General features: G+C 46.1%; 1 protein-coding gene across 1 annotated transcript in view; it reads right to left on the reverse strand.

Moving 5' to 3' along the window:
• Positions 1–17,474, reverse strand: part of LOC139361168 (disco-interacting protein 2 homolog C-like) — a 194,068-nt gene extending 176,594 nt beyond the window's left edge. The window contains exon 1 of the transcript XR_011618731.1: positions 17,336–17,474. The gene's annotated coding sequence lies outside the window, so the exon portion shown is untranslated. The remainder of the gene's footprint in view (positions 1–17,335) is intronic.
• Between the last annotated feature and the right edge of the window lie 284 nt (positions 17,475–17,758).

The following is a 17,758-nucleotide window of genomic DNA, read 5'->3' on the forward strand; positions in this document are numbered from 1 at the left end:
TACACGACACACGCAAATCAACGCAACATTCACATACTCACAACATACACATACAATACACTCAAACAACACATACAAGAAATGTAACTCACGCACAACACAACATGCACATACAACACACTACACAACATTCAACACATACAACATACACAATACATGCAACTCAACACAAATACATGTACAATGCATGCACAACACACAACACTTACACAACACATGCAACTCACAAACACACGTACAACACACTCATACAACACACAACATACACACAATACATGCAACTCATATACAACATACACATACACACGTACAATGCACAACACTCACACAACACACATACAACATACAAAACATACAACTCACAAATACACGTAGAACACACTCATACAACACACATACGACATACAAAACATACAACTCACAAATACACGTACAACACACTCATACAACACACAACACTCAAACATACAATAAATGCAACTCAACACAATATGCACATGCAACACACATACAACCCATGCAACTCACATACAACACAACACACTCATGCAACACATTCATACAACACACACTGTACAGATTCTAAGTATGAAATAGAAAACAGCACACGCACGGTTTCTAAAGTATGATGAAAGTGTTTTCAAGAAGGTCGTCCAACATCCAAACTGGTACCATGTCCTCATTTTCAGCTGCTGCTCAGATTCAAGCATTTTAATCATCCGCTCTATGAATTATAATAATACAGCATAAACCCAGTTTTCATTTTACACCCACTTTGGCGTCGGGTGCTCCAAAACAGGGGCCAGGAGCCTCAGAGTCGTCCCTCAGAACAAAACACAACCCACACTCAGAGGCCAGGAAGGGAACTCGGGGGGCGACATGCACTCTCTCATCTGCAGAGCTCTTCTTCAATTACTTCACACGTAACCAGGGCTGGAACGGGGTTGCTGAGGGTACAGACACGGCAAACTGAGAAGAAACTGGCAGGTGGAGAAAGATCGGCCAAAACCCAAGGAAAAATGCTGAACATTTTCCACAAATAGTTCACACGACAGATGATACTCGGGCTACTGAAAGTTTATTGAGAGGGGTCTCGCTCCAAAGAAAAAGTTCTCTCCCAAGGTTATCGAAGATTCACAGCAGACACCTGCCCCCAACACACCATCTGCCGAGGGCCTATGAGTCAAAAAGAAGGTAAGACAGAAGGAAGGGTGCAGGGAAGGAGAGCGGGAGGGGACCAAGTACTCGGAACCAAGTGAAGTGATGGACGGACACTGAATGCCTGACTCCAGGGTTATCACCTCGGAAAACAAGTCTGTTGAAGTCCGTAGTAACAGTGTTAGTGCTTTCACTGAACCTGCACTCAACACTGGAGAACCTCCCTATGTTATGAAGACGATCTGAAAAATAACATTAATTCACAAGGTAGAGTGACGATTCAGCCACAGAAAATAAAACTGATATAATCCACTACAAATCACACTATGTCTTTCTTTAAGACTGGTTTATGATGCAGAAAAGAGGCAGCTTGAGATCTAAAATACTGAAACTGGCAGACACCTTGTTTCCCTGAATTCTCACAACCGTGGCACCAGCTAGGGTAAGACAGAGTGGCTTTCAGAACTTCCAGAACAACAGAACAGATCAATCATAAATATGCAAAGGTGATCTGAAGACAGAATTAATATTCCACGTTTTGGCTTAAACTAGTCATGTGATTTCCAATAAGTGGGAAACATCCACACCAATTTTTATAAGAAAGTTCAATGTGAACACATAGTACAGAACACTATCTTTGTTTTGGAATTTATTTAATATGACAATTTCAATTGTCTTTAGGGATTCCTGATATTGAATGCTCATCTTTATTAATGATGACCTACCCATTTTCTGACTGAGGAAATGGAAAGTTGTCACTGCCTAACAGCAATACTCAACACAGCCTGTATGAAAGGGAAAGCTATACCTGTGTGCACACACATGCACACACATGCATACGCATACCTACACATGTACATGCACACACATACACGTGTGTGCACGTGCACACACATGCACACATGTGTGCATACATACATATGCATGCACACATACGCACATGCATGCATACACACGCATATACGCACACACATACATATACACGCGTACACATGTACATACATACATGCATATACACGTGCACGCGGACACACATACACGCACATACACACGCATACACACGTGCACACGCATGCATGTGTACATGCATACGTAAGTATCATCTCAGGTATGTGGATTCAAAATTCTGATGCAAACAAGAATAATCACAAAACAAGGTAGGGTGTCAACAAGTGAGAATCGAGATGGAAGTCCTGGAATGTTCCAGAGACGATATGAGGGAGGTCTGCACATCACATAAACATCTTACCCATTTTAAACGTGACCATTCCTGCCAACATCGGCCTGGATTAAGAAGATTTCATTTACATAAGGAACAGAAAATATAATACTTGTTCTAATGAGGTTCTCTAATCATTAGATTATTTTCATAATTATAAGTAATCACTAAATAACTTCCTTTCAAGGGTCTAAAAATAAAAAGAAGATAACAAAGTCACAGTCCTGACAGTTTTATCATGCAAATCACAGCTGTGAAAATAAAGCATGGTTTTGAGACTATGCCCTCCTCAAATACCCTTCATGGAATTTTGTACCAGTAATGGCTGGTAATTAATTGTTACACCAGGTGGAAAAGTATATCATTTGGGGTATATGAAGTAAGCATGTAAAGAGAAATGACCACACACGCCTGAAACCAGGTCTCATTTCACAACTGTTTCCTACTTTCGATTTGCTTAATTTACTTCATGAGGTGCCTTGAGGAGAGAAAGCAGAGCTGGGATCCGCCCCGAGGCTGCTTTGGGAAGAGCTGGGTGGACACCAAGCCCCTCAGACCGAGGGCTGAGCTGCGTGGCCATGACCCCATCACTGCGGCTCCCCAAGCGTGTGTCCCTGTGTGTCACACAAACCCCTGCCACACAGGTGACACACGCCACACGCCTGACAGAGGCTCAGCACACAGGGAGCGATCAGTAAGTGGTGACTAGAGAGAAGCGACAGCCTTCAGAGTGGACGGAGAAAACAGGTCACAGACTCACAGAGGAAACGCCGCAGATCCACAGACGGAGAAAACACCACAGACGCATGAACAGAGGAAACAGACCACAGACGGCACGGAGCGAAGAAAAGCGCCACAGATGCACGGAGGGAGGAAAAGCGCCACAGACGCACACATGGAGAAAACGCCACAGATGCACGGACGGAAGAAACGCCACTGACGCACGGACAGAAGAAATGCCACAGACGCATGGATGGAGGAAACGCGCCACTGAGGCACGCATGGAGAAAACAGGCCACAGACGCACGAAGGGAGAAAACGCAACAGACGCACGGACAGAAGAAACAAGGCAGAAACGCGCACACACCAGTGTGGAACATGGGACAGGAACGTCCCGGCCATGCACCTTCCACTCCCACTAGGGACTTCCCACCCCAGAGCACTCAGGATGGCTGTGGAGCTCCTGCCACCCACCCCAGAGGTGAAGCTGGGGAGCCAGTGATGAGCAGGTTCACGTCCATCAAATGCGGCTGCAATCCCTGTAATAACAGGAGGTCACCATTAAACCGAAGGGCACTTCACTTGGAATAAAAGCACTCTGCATAAAAGAACTAAAGATTGGCCGGAGACCGCTTAGAAACCATCACAATCATTCTTGCTAGTGACAGTGAAGCTTCAAGAGTGGTCACTTTTCCTGTAGAAACGCCACAGAGGTGACTCCTGGAACTCAGTTAGAATATTTCTTTCCCGGAAACCACACAACCAAGAGTTTCATAATGCCATCTCTTGAGCAGAAAGATTAAGATTTCTGATGAAACAAAACCCTGGCAAGCCTCCTGATTCTAGAAGATGCTATACAGAAAAGCTAACTCAAAGGGGTTGCATTTCTTTTGTCGTCCATGACACACATGAAAAAAATTTTAAATATACAAAAAATGTAGGATTTGTACAGTGAGTACCAATGTATCTACCCCTGGATCACAGATTAGATTTTAAATGTAAAGTTCTAAAGGTTCCCAGCTAAGGAAATGTGCAGTGTAAGCCTCTACCTGGTTAGAACCAAGGGGAATGGAATGAGCTTTCCCCGGCCTTGCTACTCAGCTGGGAGGGGCTGCCACAGCTCGGCCACCCCACCCCAGAGCACCCAGGATGGCTGTGGAGTTCCTGCCACCCATCCCAGAGGTGAGGCTGGATCCCCAATCGAGGTGTTAAGAGTGAGCCAACTGGGCGCGGTGTCTCAAGCCTACAATCCCAGCACTTTGGAAGGCCAAGATGGGTGGATTACGAAGGCAAGAGATCGAGATCATCCTGGCTAACACGGTGAAACTCCGTCTTTGCTAAAAAAAAAAATACAAAAAACTAGCCGGGCGAGGTGGCGGGCGCCTGTAGTCCCAGCTACTCTGGAGGCTGATGCAGGAGAATGGCATAAACGTGGGAGGCGGAGCTTTCAGTGAGCTGAGATCTGGCCACCGCACTGCAGCCTGGGCGACAGAGCGAGACTCCATCTCAAAAAACAAAACAAACAAACAAAAAGAGTGAGCCAGCCTTTAGAGGCCATGTGGTCTATACTTGAATAGAAAATGTTCCAGGAAACCAAAGATTCAAATGCCTGTGATGAATTCCTACCCATTTGAAACCCAGGCTCCTCATCTATATAAAGAGAACAATGCTCTCTCCTGAGAAAGCATTTCAGAAGGACGAAAAAGGATCCACATGAGAGCGGCTGAAAACTACCAAGCACCCTGCAATTATAAGATTTTTTCCATATCTTTGTTTCAAGGAATGTCAGCATTCTAAATATTGCGCTTCATCCCACATCACCTTTCAGGAGCAAATCATAACGATCAAAAGTATCAGCAGAATCCCTACCAGCTCAGTCGCCGTGTGCTTCTTCTCCCTGCATGAGAATTCCTGCAGAACGATGGGACCATCCAAGAATGGCTCCCTGCCATCATGTGCCCATATTCCTTCCCCAGGGAGCTATTCCTGTACTCATGGGGCCTGGGAAACCTGTATAACACCACCAGAAAGTCCTTGTTTGATTTACACACTTCCCAGAAGGGCTGATTTTATCCAGAATCCGAACTGTGTCAAACACTAAACCTAAGAAATCATTAAAAAACAAGGAAATGTAAGGCCATCTCCAGCCCCGGGTGCATGGCTACTAGGGGAGAAATAGAAAATGAGACATGAAAGCAAACTTTTAAGATATTCAGAACACCACTGGATGATTCCAGGAACCCATTACAGATCATTGCTGTTCCTAATAACAGGAAAGAAATTCTAAAATTCCAACAGGCATGGTGAGTCCCTCACTTGCATGAAATCAAAATAATAATCCATCGCTATCTTTAAAAGACAAAAGAAAAACTCTATTTCCTCTTCATATGAATTTGTGTACAAATAACTTAAGTGAGGAAATCTTAATGTCTGGACTGTGATATCAATAGCAAAATAACCCCAAGCTTCCCAATTAAAGGATATAGACGGGCTGAGTGGATTTAAAGAAGAAAAACCAACTATTTGCTGCCTACAAAAAACTCACTTCAGCCGTAAAGACACACATAGACTAAATGTGAAGGGATGGAAAAACATGTTCCACATTAATGGAACTCAAAAGTGAGCAAGAGTAGCTATATTTATTTCAGACCAATCACAAGTTAAGTCAAAAACTGTAAAAAGGTAATTATGTAATAAAGAGATCAACATAGCAAGAGGATATAACAATTACGGGTATATGTGCACCCAACAACAAAGCACCCAGATACATAAAGCAAATATTAGTAGATCTAGAGAGAGAGGTTGGGCACGGTGCCTCATGCCTGCAATCCCAGCACTTTGGGGGGTGGAGGCAGGTGGATCACCTGAGGTCAGGAGATCAAGACCAGCCTGGCCAACATGGTGAAACCCTGTCTCTACTAATACAAAATATTAGCCCAGGATGGTGGCACACGCCTGTAATCCCAGCTACTTGGGAGGCTGAGGCAGGAGAATCATTTGAACTCGGAAGGTGGAGGTTGCAATGAGTTGAGATTGCACCTCTGCACTCTAGCCTAGGCAGCAAGAGCAAAACTCGGTCTCAAATATATATATATATACACACACACACACACATATTTTTTTATATATATATATATAGAGAGAGAGAGAGAATGAGAGAGAGAGACACCAACACAACAATAGTAGGGGCCTCAAAACCCCACTGTCAGCACTGGAGATCATCTAGATAGAAAATAACAACAAATTATCAAGTTGAAAGTACAGTGTAGACCAAATGGACCTAACAGACATTTACAGAACATTTCATCCAACAGATACAGAATGCACATTTTTCTCATTGGTACATGGAACATTCTCTAGAATCAACCACATGCTAGGCTGCAAAAGAAGTCTCAATACATTTTTTTAAAATTGAAATAACATCTAGGATATTCTCAGACTGTAACAGAATAAAGCTATAAATCAACAACAAGGAACAGATACTTCTCAAAAGAAGACATTTATGCAGCCAATAGACACATGAAAAAATGCTCATAATCACTCGCCATCAGAGAAATGCAAATCAAAACCACAATGAGATACCATCTCACACCAGTTAGAATGGCAATCATTAAAAAGTCAGGAAACGACAGGTGCTGGAGAGGATGTGGAGAAATAGGAACACTTTTACACTGTTAGTGAGACTGTAAACTAGTTCAACCATTATGGAAAACAGTATGGCGATTCCTCAAGGATCTAGAACTAGATGTACCATATGACCCAGCCATCCCATTATGGGGTATATACCCAAAGGATTATAAATCATGTTGCTATGAAGACATATGCACACGTATGTTTATTTCGGCACTATTCACAATAGCAAAGACTTGGAATCAACTCAAATGTCCATCAGTGACAGACTGGATTAAGAAAATGTGGCACATATACACCATGGAATACTATGCAGCCATAAAAAAGGATGAGTTTGTGTCCTTTGTAGGGACATGGATGCAGCTGGAAACCATCATTCTTAGCAAACTATCACAAGAACAGAAAACCAAACACCGCATGTTCTCACTCATAGGTGGGAACTGAACAATGAGATCACTTGGTCTTGGGAAGGGGAATATCAAACACCGGGGCCTATCATGGGGAGAGGGGAGAGGGGAGGGATTGCACTGGGAGTTATACCTGATGTAAATGACGAGTTGATGGGTGCTGACGAGTTGATGGGTGCAGCACACCAACATGGCACAAGTATACATATGTAACAAACCTGCACGTTATGCACATGTACCCTAGAACTTAAAGTATAATAATAATGAAAGAAAGAAAGAAAGAAAGAAAGAAAGAAAGAAAGAAAGAAAGAAAGAAAGAAAGAAAGAAAGAAAGAAAGAAAGAAAGAAAGGAAGGAAGGAAGGAGGGAGGGAAGGAAGGAAGGAAGGAAGGAAGGAAGGAAGGAAGGAAGGAAGAAAGAAAGAAAGAAAGAAAGAAAGAAAGAAAGAAAGAAAGAAAGAAAGAAAGAAAGAAAGAAAGAAAGAAAGAAAGAAAGAAAGAAAGAAAGAAAGAAAGAAAAGAAAGAAAGAAAGTCAAGAAACAAGAGGTGCTGGAGAGGATGTGGAGAAATAGGAACACTTTTACACTGTTGGTGGGACTGTAAACTAGTTCAATCATTGTGGAAAACAGTGTGGCGATTCCTCAAGGATCTAGAACTGGAAATACCGTTTGACCTAGCAATCCCATTACTGGGTATATACCCAAAGGATTATAAATCATGCTTCCATAAAGACACATGCACACATATGTTTATTGTGGCACTATTCACAATAGCAAAGACTTGGAAGCAACCCAAATGTCCATCAATGACAGACTGGATTAAGAGAATGTGGCACATTTACACCATGGCTGCATACTATGCAGCCATAAAAAAGGATGAGTTCATGTCCTTTGTAGGGACACGGATGCAGCTGGAAACCATCATTCTCAGCAAACTATCGCGAGGACAGAAACTCAAACACCGCATGTTCTCACTCATAGGTGGGAAATGAACAGTGAGATCACTTGGACACAGGAAGGGGAACATCACACACCGGGGCCTGTTGTGGGGTGAGGGGAGGGGGGAAGGATAGCATTACGAGATATACCTAATTTAAATGACAAGTTAATGGGTGCAGCACACCAGCTTGGCACATATATACATATATAACAAACCTGCACATCGTGGACATGTACCTTAGAACATAAAGTTTAATAAACGATCAAACAAAAAACAAATCAACAACAAGGAGAACTTTCAAAACTGTATAAATACATAGAAATTAAACAATATGCCCTTGAATAGCCAATGGGTCAATGAAGAAATTAAGAAGGAAATTTAAAAATTTCTTGAAATAATTGAAAACAGAAACACAACATATCAAAGCCTATGACATACAGCAAAAGCAGTATTAAGAGGAAAGTTTATAACAATAAACTCCTACATTTAAAAAACAGATTTAAAATAAACAACCTAACAATGAACTGCAGTGAGCTAGAAGAGCAAGAACAAATCAAATCCAGAAGTGGTAGCAGAAAAGAAATAACAAAGATCAAAGAGGAAGTAAATAATATGGAAACTAACAAATATAAACGATGAAGAAAAAAGTGTTGGTTTTTTGAAAAGATAAATAAAATAGACAAGCCACACTAAGAAAGAAAAAGAAATCCCAAATAAATAAAATTAGAAACAAAAAAGGAGAATTACATTTGATACTACAGAAATACAAGGGATCATTAGAAACTATTTTTAACAACTGTATGTCAAGAGATTGGAAAACCTAGAGGAAATGGATAAATTCCTGGACATGTACAACCTACCAAGATGGAACCAAGAAGAAACGGAAATCCTAAACAGACCAATAATGAGTAACACGTATGACTATATAATAATAAAATGTCTCCCAACAAAGAAAACCCCAGAACTTGGTGGCTTCACAACTGAATTCTACAAATTTTTATTTCAATTCTTCTCAAACTATTCCAAAAATATTGAAGAGGAGGGAATTCTGCCAAGTTCATTCTTCAAGCCAAGCATTACCCTGATACCAAAATAAGACAAGGACACAATAAAAAGAGAAAACTATAGGTCAATACCCCTAATGAACACAGATGCAAAACTCTTCAGCAAAATACTAACAAACTGAATCCAACAGTAAATCAAAAAGTTTATACACCATGATCAACTGGGATTTATCCCAGGATGCAAGGATTGCTCAACAAACACAGATCAATAAACACGCTACATCACATCCACAGAATTAAGGACAAAAACCATATCATTTTGACAGATACAGAAAAAGCATTTGATAAAATCAACGCTGCTTCATGATAAAAAGTCTCAACAAACGAGGCACTGAAGGAAACATACCTCAACACAATAAAGGTCATATGTGACAAACCCACAGCCAACATAATGGTGAATGGGGAAATACTAAGAGCTTTTTCTCTGACACCTGTAACAAGACAAGGACGCCCACTTGTGCCACTCCTATCCAACACAGCACTCAACGTCCTAGTCAAGAGCAGTTAGGCAAGAGAAAGAAATCAAGGGCACCCAAAGTGGAAAGGAGGAACTCTAATTGTCTGTTTGCAGACAATATGCTCTTATATATTTAAAAAAAAAAAAAGGCTCCAGCAAAAATCTCTTTGAACCGATAAACAAATTCAGTAAAGTTACAGAATACAAAATAAACATATAAAAGTCAGTAGCATTTCTATAGACTAACAATGAGCCAGTGGAAAAAGAAATCAAGAAAGCAATCCAATTTAGCTACAAAAATATAAAATAAAAATAAAAATACCTCAGAAGAAGTCTAACCAAGAGGGTTAAAGATCTCTATGAGGAAAATGATATTCTACCCTCTGAAGGTAGAACAGTGGAACCTAGAGACAGGAAAGGGCGGCGGGAAGGCAGAAAGGGAGAGGTTGGCTAATGGATACAAAATTACATCTAGATAGTAAAAATGAGGTTTAGTGTGCTATAGCCTTGTAGGGTGACTGTAGTTTATAATTTATTGTATATTTTCAAGCAGCTAGAAGAGAGGATTTTAAATATTCCCAGCATTAAGAAATGACAAATGTTTGAGAAGAAGGACATGCTAATTATCCTGATTTGCTAATTACACATGATAAACAGGTATTGAAATATCACACTGTATCCCATGGATATGTACCATAATGTATCCATTAAAAATAATAATTGTTAAAAACCCAAGGGCCATTTCTCATTTGTCCTATGTCAATGTCGTGGTCCATTGGTGGAGACCTAGCCATTTGCAAGTTAGACTATAGTCACTTGAGCTGAAAGCAAATGAATCGTCACAAAAACTACCACTGGCACCAAGTCTTCTTTCCAGAATTTCCTGGCCACAGCACTGTCACAGTCACTGTGGGCAGGAAAGACACACTAGCAACCAAGTTTCAACCCCAGCACAGTTGATGCTTTTATTTCTCTGGTTTGGAATAAGTGTGTGTTCATAACTTACATTTACTCCAACTGTCCCCTTGCTTAAATAGCTCCTTAAGGATGATTTTCTGTTACTAAATTCCAACAGCTTCTGAGCACCCATTCTATTCTCCAAAGTAAAGAAAAAGAGAAAATGTGTTGAAAGCCTGATAATGTTCACTGAAGAATCCAGCATGATGTACTGCTTGAAATGGCCACTCCACCTTGTTCCTTTACATGACTTTTAAAGTAGCCGCAGTTATTACACATAATTGAAGCCATAATTTCTGCAATACCATTAGGTCCACAAAGGGTGGGGCCAGGGGACTTCAAAGTCTGTCTCTGAATTTTTTTTTAAAAAAAGGAAAGCTCATGAGAGTAGGTAATGAAAATAAATATTCACACAACTCAGAACAGGGCATGGTGACACATAAAGCTCCAGCCTGGCACAGGTGTCCAGCCAGTGAGGGTGGGGACACAGACTCATATGGTCCTCACAATCCCCCAGAAGTGCCACAGACAGGTGGATGGCCTGAGGTAGAATCAGGCTCCAAATTCCAGGAGCTGTCTGGCTCATGTGCACCGCATGTGGTCCACAGTGCACGAGGATGCCCCACGTCAACAGTCCCGGTGCAGAGCACAGAATGCCCCATGTCACGAGCCGCCGCTGCAGAGCATAGCCCGAAGGTGCCAGCCCAGCCTCCTACACACACTGACCACCAAGGCACTGCCCTCCAGGAAGGAGGACCCCAGAGGTCGTGGCAGGATGAGGTTCTGCTCTTCATCATCCCCGAGCAGAGGGGAAAGTCCCAGCAGACATTTGGGGAGCCTCTACAGGTGGCTCTGGGACTCTGAATGGAGGTTCAAAGTTGTCCCCAGATACACTAGACTCAAACCTAAAACAGGTCATTCTTCCAGATATGCCCAGACTGGGACCTATATAGGCCATCCTTCCTAGCTTTCCTCTGGAAAAGCAGGCTTAAAAGAGTATCGACTAAAAGGGGCCACCAGGAAGAGGGAAGTCCTATCTTTAAAAAAAGAAATACTTTTTCTAAAAAAGAGGCACTGAGGCTCTGACCCATCTGATCACTGAGTACGTGCTCAGCAGCATCTGTCAGAGCAGAGCAAGTACACACATGCTCTCCATACCCTGTGCTCCGGGTCCCCGTGCTCCCCGCTCCCATGCCCCCCGCACCCGTGCTCCCCACACCTATCTGTGCTCCCCATGCATATGTTCCCTGCACCCGTGCTCCCCGCACTGTGTTCCCTGCACCCATGTCTGCTCCTCGAGCTCTCTTCCACTGATTTCCTCTGTACGTCCCTCTTGATAGTCACTGTCACCTCGAATCACCTGGCTAAATGGAGGTAAAGCAAAAGTCTAGAGTAGCACATTGGAGGACAGAGTGGAAGTGGCTGTTTACCAAGCAGGGCTATGAGATGAGCGCATCTGATCCCCATTAATCCTGACGGTCAGTTGATTAGCCCTGTTCAACAGCTGGGGACACTAAGGTGTGGAGGGACGGGCTTGCTTACCCCGGACGATGCTGACAGTGTGGGCCCAGCCCGGTCCCACAGTCACCAGGAGGAGGCTCCTGAGTGGGCAGGCGCCGAGGTGCAGCGCAGAGAACGTCTGGGACCCTGGCACAGACTCCTCAGGAAGGAAACAGAGAAAGGTCCACAGAGACTCAAGCAGCACAGAAGAAGGTCACCCACAAGTTAAAAATAGATGTTTGTGCTCTATCGTCCCAGCGTGCTAAAAATCCAGCTCGCTCACACGCACGGCCTGATGTGAGACCGGCCTCCTTCAGCACTGGGCTAAGGGAGAGAGGCACCTGCCCCTCTCCTGACAATAGCAGGCTCGGCAGCTATGCTTCAATGTACTTGACACTCCTCCGTGAGGATTAAGCTACACTCTGTCGACACTGGGTAAGTTTAATCCCGACACAGCTAACCGTGTCGATCTGCAGTGAACAAACAACTTACTTTGGATGACTCTGTCACTGACAAAGACCCTGAATCTCCCAGCAAAGCTTAGTGACACGACTTACCTTTCTGTTTTCATTTCAGGTACACTGGCCCATATGGTCTAGTTTACCTGCTGATAATGCCTTGGAAAGACCACCAGGGGGCCCCACACCATTTTCGGCTTTATAGGGATGTGAATTTCCCTTTGATGACAAAGGTAATGGGGAAATAAAACAAGGATCCAAAACAGATGCCTGTGTGTTTCCTGGGAATGATAAGGTCAGGAACTGCCGCTCTGTGTCAGGTGAGGGAGTAACAGAGAGAATGACACCAACTCCTGAGAGAGGACCTGATGCATGGTGCAGCCACCGCCTGTGGCCATGGAAATTCCAGGGAATGCAGGCCCCAGTTGCATGGTACAGCCACCATCTGCGACCACAGAAATTCCAGGGAATGCAGACCCTCAGTCACATGGTACAGTTACCATCGGTGGCCACAAAAATTCCAGGGAAGGCAGACCCTCAGACACATGGTACAGCCACCATCTATAGCCATGGAAATTCCAGGGAACACAGACCCTCATTCACATGGTACAGTCACCACCTTTGGCCACGGAAATTACAGGGAACATAGACACCAGTTGCATGGTGCAGACACCACCTGCAGCCACAGAAATTCTGGGGAACGCAGACTCCAGTCGCACGGTGCAGCCACCACCTGTGGCCATGGAAATTCCGGGGAATGCAGGCCCCAGTCTCTAAAGTGTTATTTGTTTCAGGAACTTCACCGCAGTGAATGTGGAAGAGTTTCTCTCTGTGCAGAGCTCAGTATCCAGAAGGGAAGTCGGCCCTAGGAATGCCTTCCTCCTCTTCAGAGCTCAGGGCCCAGGGCTGACGCCCTTGGGAGGGGTCCTTTTTCGGCACCTGTGCCTGTGGAGGGTTCCTCAACACTCACCGTGCACCTCCTAGGAGCGGAGGCTACAACAGGGAGCCAGAGACCAAGCTCTGCTCAGACAACAGTGAGCTGATGGCCCTCCACTCTAAGTTCCAACTGCACGGAGTGTGTATTCCATGAATGCTTGCTAAATGAATGATTCATAGAAGGTCGTCTGTGCTGACCTTTGCTGGTCTGCTGACTGTGGGCTTCAGAGCATAGACCTCATTCCTGGAGTAGCCAGTCCTTCCCAGAGTGATGGCTGCTGGAGGACAAAGCCCAGGGCTTCTGTCCTGCAGCAACGCGCTCAGGACCCTGCGCTGGGCACGCTGGGGGCCTCTCCAGCAGGAGATCCCCAGTCCTGACCTTGCAATATCAGTGAACCCCAGGGGAGTCCCAAGTGCTCAAAATCAAGTAAATGTCCATTGTGATTCAACATATCAATTATAGAAGAAAGGGCAGATTGCCGCCTCCCTCTTCAAACTAGGGACCATAAATCGATCCGCGGCCCTAACTGAGGCTCTGCCTTAAATCCTGCTAAAACTACCAGCCAAATACTCAAATTTACATTAGAGTTAAAGGGAAAAAAAAAAAAAAACACTAAACCAAACACCTGTAAGAAATGATCAAGCAACCTGTGATACATCAACCTAAAGATTAAACATTAAAACAATGAAGTAGCAAGATATTAAAAGAGTATAAACTCTGTGTACATCGTGGTTCACGGTTCTAAAATTACACAGAGACAAAGACTGGAATGGAAGGGGGATAGGTTTACAGATACATTTTTTATTTTTTGTTTTTTAATTTTAAATATTACTTCTGTAATGTATGATTTGACTAACCAGATAATTCGACAAAAAAAAATCAATTATTCCTATAGATAAATATGCACAGAATCCTTCTCTCTGATGCCAATGGAATTAGTTTGCGTCTGGCCCACAGTCTTCAATCTTTTAATTAAGACACAAAAACCAGGGCCGGGCGCGGTGGCTCAAGCCTGTAATCCCAGCACTTTGGGAGGCCGAGATGGGCGGATCACGAGGTCAGGAGATCGAGACCATCCTGGCTAACACAGTGAAACCCCGTCTCTACTAAAAAATACAAAAAAAATACCCGGGCGAGGTGGTGGGCGCCTGTAGTCCCAGCTACTCGGGAGACTGAGGCAGGAGAATGGCGTAAACCCAGGAGGCGGAGCTTGCAGTGAGCTGAGATCTGGCCACTGCACTCCAGCCCGGGCGGCAGAGCCAGACTCCGTCTCAAAAAAAAAAAAAAAAAAAAAAAAGACACAAAAACCATCTGTCAGGCTATTAGAAAAAAAAAAAAAAAAGATTTATAACCAGGAGCCCAGAAGAAAAGGACCTGCTATGTATCACAGCGTCTCTCCACGCCTCTCCACCCCGGACAGTGCTCCCTCTATCCCCATTTTCATACCTACAGCACAAAGCACTTAGTAAGGAACTATCTCAATTCATGAGTCGCACAGCACAAAGGTCCGATGTCGCTGCCAAACATACCCTGCAGCCCCAAAACGAAGCGGCAACCCCCAGTGAAGGAAGAATGAGAGGCTGCTGGTTGTAATTTTAAATCTCGCAACTCAATGTCTTTGCACTTTCCTGCTTTGTTGGTTTCAAGGGCTTATTAAAATTAACCCCCCTACTGGATATTGAAGAAAGAAAGCAGGATGGTTGTGCAGGCTCTGAAGAGGCAGAGCCCCCGTTCCGCGGCCACCGCTGTCTTTCTACCCACAGCAGACGGGTTGACCAATTAGTCTCCCTTAGAGGGCACTGTTTATGATCATCGCGAACAAATGGATGCAATTGCTTCTTTTGAGATGTAGCAAGTTCTGGGACCTCCGCAGGAAAAAAAATAATAATAATAAGGGCACTGGCGCAATAGTCATAACCTCTGCGTGACACACACACAGAACGAAAATTAAAGCCCTGGAGGCGGAGGCGTTTGGAAAGGGAAGGTGGAAGCAGGAAGGACGCCCACAGAATAGAGTGGTCAGAAACGGACCACGTCACTAAAGGGCGCCTTAGACGGTCCAGAGGACAAAATGTCCCTCTTTCCAGGGTAAACACCCATTTGCCAAACAGCCAGTGACGGCAAGCAGGAGTTTGCTTTTTTTTTTTTTAAGGCGTCGAAGAGCAAGAAATAAGCTTAATAATGGGACTGACAGGGCCCTGGGCTGCTGACTCAGCTGATGTGCACAGCATCAAAACCCAGGTTCCTCAGTGCGCCCCCTCTGCAGTTCAGGACAGCACTACAACTCACCCCATCAATCACTGCTTAAAAAAAGCAGTTCTAAAAAAAGAGACGACCCATTTGAAAGCAGCTGGAGGAGGAAGACAGAGAGCGACTCGCAGAATCCAACCGCTTGTAGCTTCGGAACCATAACAAGAATATGAAACTAGCCGGCCCAGTGTGAGGCAGAACAGCGACGCCGTCACGGCTCTCAAGAGGCTGAACGGGAAGCCCATGGCTCAGGCCCCGCAACGCCCTAATAGTGCCTGGAGCAGCCCACAGGTCTGTGTCCTTCGTGTGGGTTCACCTTCCTAGTTTCCTGGGTAAATTCAATGTACAGCATTTATTCGCCAAGAAAAGAACATTCAAATCAAACTACTGTCATAACTCTGAAGGACTCTTAACACTCCAGTCCACACGTTCAAAAGCCCACAAATATCAGTGCTGCCACTGTGCAGGTAACAATGTTTTGGATGCATCATGCACGTAACCAGTAACGATGTTTTCATGTTTTCCGTAGCCATCTCATTCAGGATACATAAATATCTGTGACGACTTGATACTTAGTTATCTGTGACTTTCAGATAGATTTAACAAGTCTACCTGACGGAGAAGGCCTCACCCTCCCGATCCCGAGCACAGGCGCCCCTACGTGCACCCGGGGCCTGGGGAGCGCACTCTCCATCACCTCCCGCTCTTCAATGTTAAATGTCCTCCCGGCGCGCCCGCGTCGTGGGCCCAGGCTCGGGCCCCTCCTGGAGAGCCGCTTCCACATTGCAGGACAGGGGAAGCCCAGAGCCCGCGTCGCGGCGCCGCTGACGTCCCGGAGTCCCCGCTTCCTGGTCCTTCCGGTCCGCGGAGGCTGGCCGGGAGGGCCTGTGACCCACTTTAGTTTTCAGTTTTGTCACCATCCGGAAGGCGACAGCACATGCGAGCACAAGAAACCCTTTTTGTAAATCTTCCAGCGGAAACGCGATGGGCTGCCGGACCGCCTCGGAGACGCCAGGCGGGAACCCAGAGCACCCCCGCCGCGTCCTGCATTGCAGCAGCCAGGACCCCGCCCACACCGCGCGGGGCACGAGGCTACAGGAGGCGTGCGGGGACCCGGCCGTTTGTTCCTCGACATGCTGGGTGGTGGCGTGGGGCGCAGTTGGGGGGCGGGGGGCCACTTAGGAAGTGATCGCGCTGTACCCTCGCTTCGGAGGGGAAGCCCGGCCCAGTCCTACAGCTCAGAGGCAGAACGACCCCCGAGGGCGCTCCAGGCGACCCCTCTGCCAGGTTCAATTTAAAACATAAACCGGACGGGATGGAAAGCTCCCTATCTTTCGGATGGAGGTTCCTACCGCCATGTCCCTTCCTCCTCCGCCCCACCCGGCAAGGACCCCGGGGCTGCCTTGACGGTTCACGCTGCCCCGCAGGTACCCCTGCCCTGCCGCTCCCGGGCACCGGCTTCGACCCAGTTCTCCCGATCGCTTCCCCGCTCTTCTCCGCGGTTCTTCCCATCGCTTCCCCATCTTTCCCCGGGTCCTCCCATCGCTCCCCCCCTCTTCTGCCCTATCCCCCCATCCCCTTCGCCCTGTTCTCCCTCTCTCCGTCCGTCCCGACCTCGCCGCCTGGAGGGGGGCGCGCACCTTGAGCATCCCCGCCACTGGTCAGCACGCCGATGGCCTTGCCGGCCCCGGAGAGGTGCTCCAGGAACTTCCGCAAAGAGCCCTTGGGGGCCCGGGAGTCGTCTGCGTCCACGGCGAGGAGGCCGAGGGTAGTCGCTAGTCCGGGTGCGCGGCAGGCAATGGGGACCCTGCCCGCGCGCGCCGGACTCGGAACTGCTGCCCCGCCCGCGCCCCCGCCTGGCGCCAGCGCCAATGGGCAATGACCGGCGGGGCCGGAGCGCACCGGAGGGCCTGCGGGGGCGGGGGCGCGGCTAGGGGCAGGAGCAGGGAAAGGGCAGGGGCTGGCGGGGAGGGGGCGTATGTAGGCAGGAGCACCTACGAGGGGGTCGTCGTAGGTAGGGGCCGCGCTAGCGATGGGGGAGGTCGCAGGTGCGGGGGTACCGC

This window comes from Macaca nemestrina, assembly GCF_043159975.1.
Source record: "Macaca nemestrina isolate mMacNem1 chromosome 14 unlocalized genomic scaffold, mMacNem.hap1 SUPER_14_unloc_1, whole genome shotgun sequence".
Taxonomy (NCBI): domain Eukaryota; kingdom Metazoa; phylum Chordata; class Mammalia; order Primates; family Cercopithecidae; genus Macaca; species Macaca nemestrina.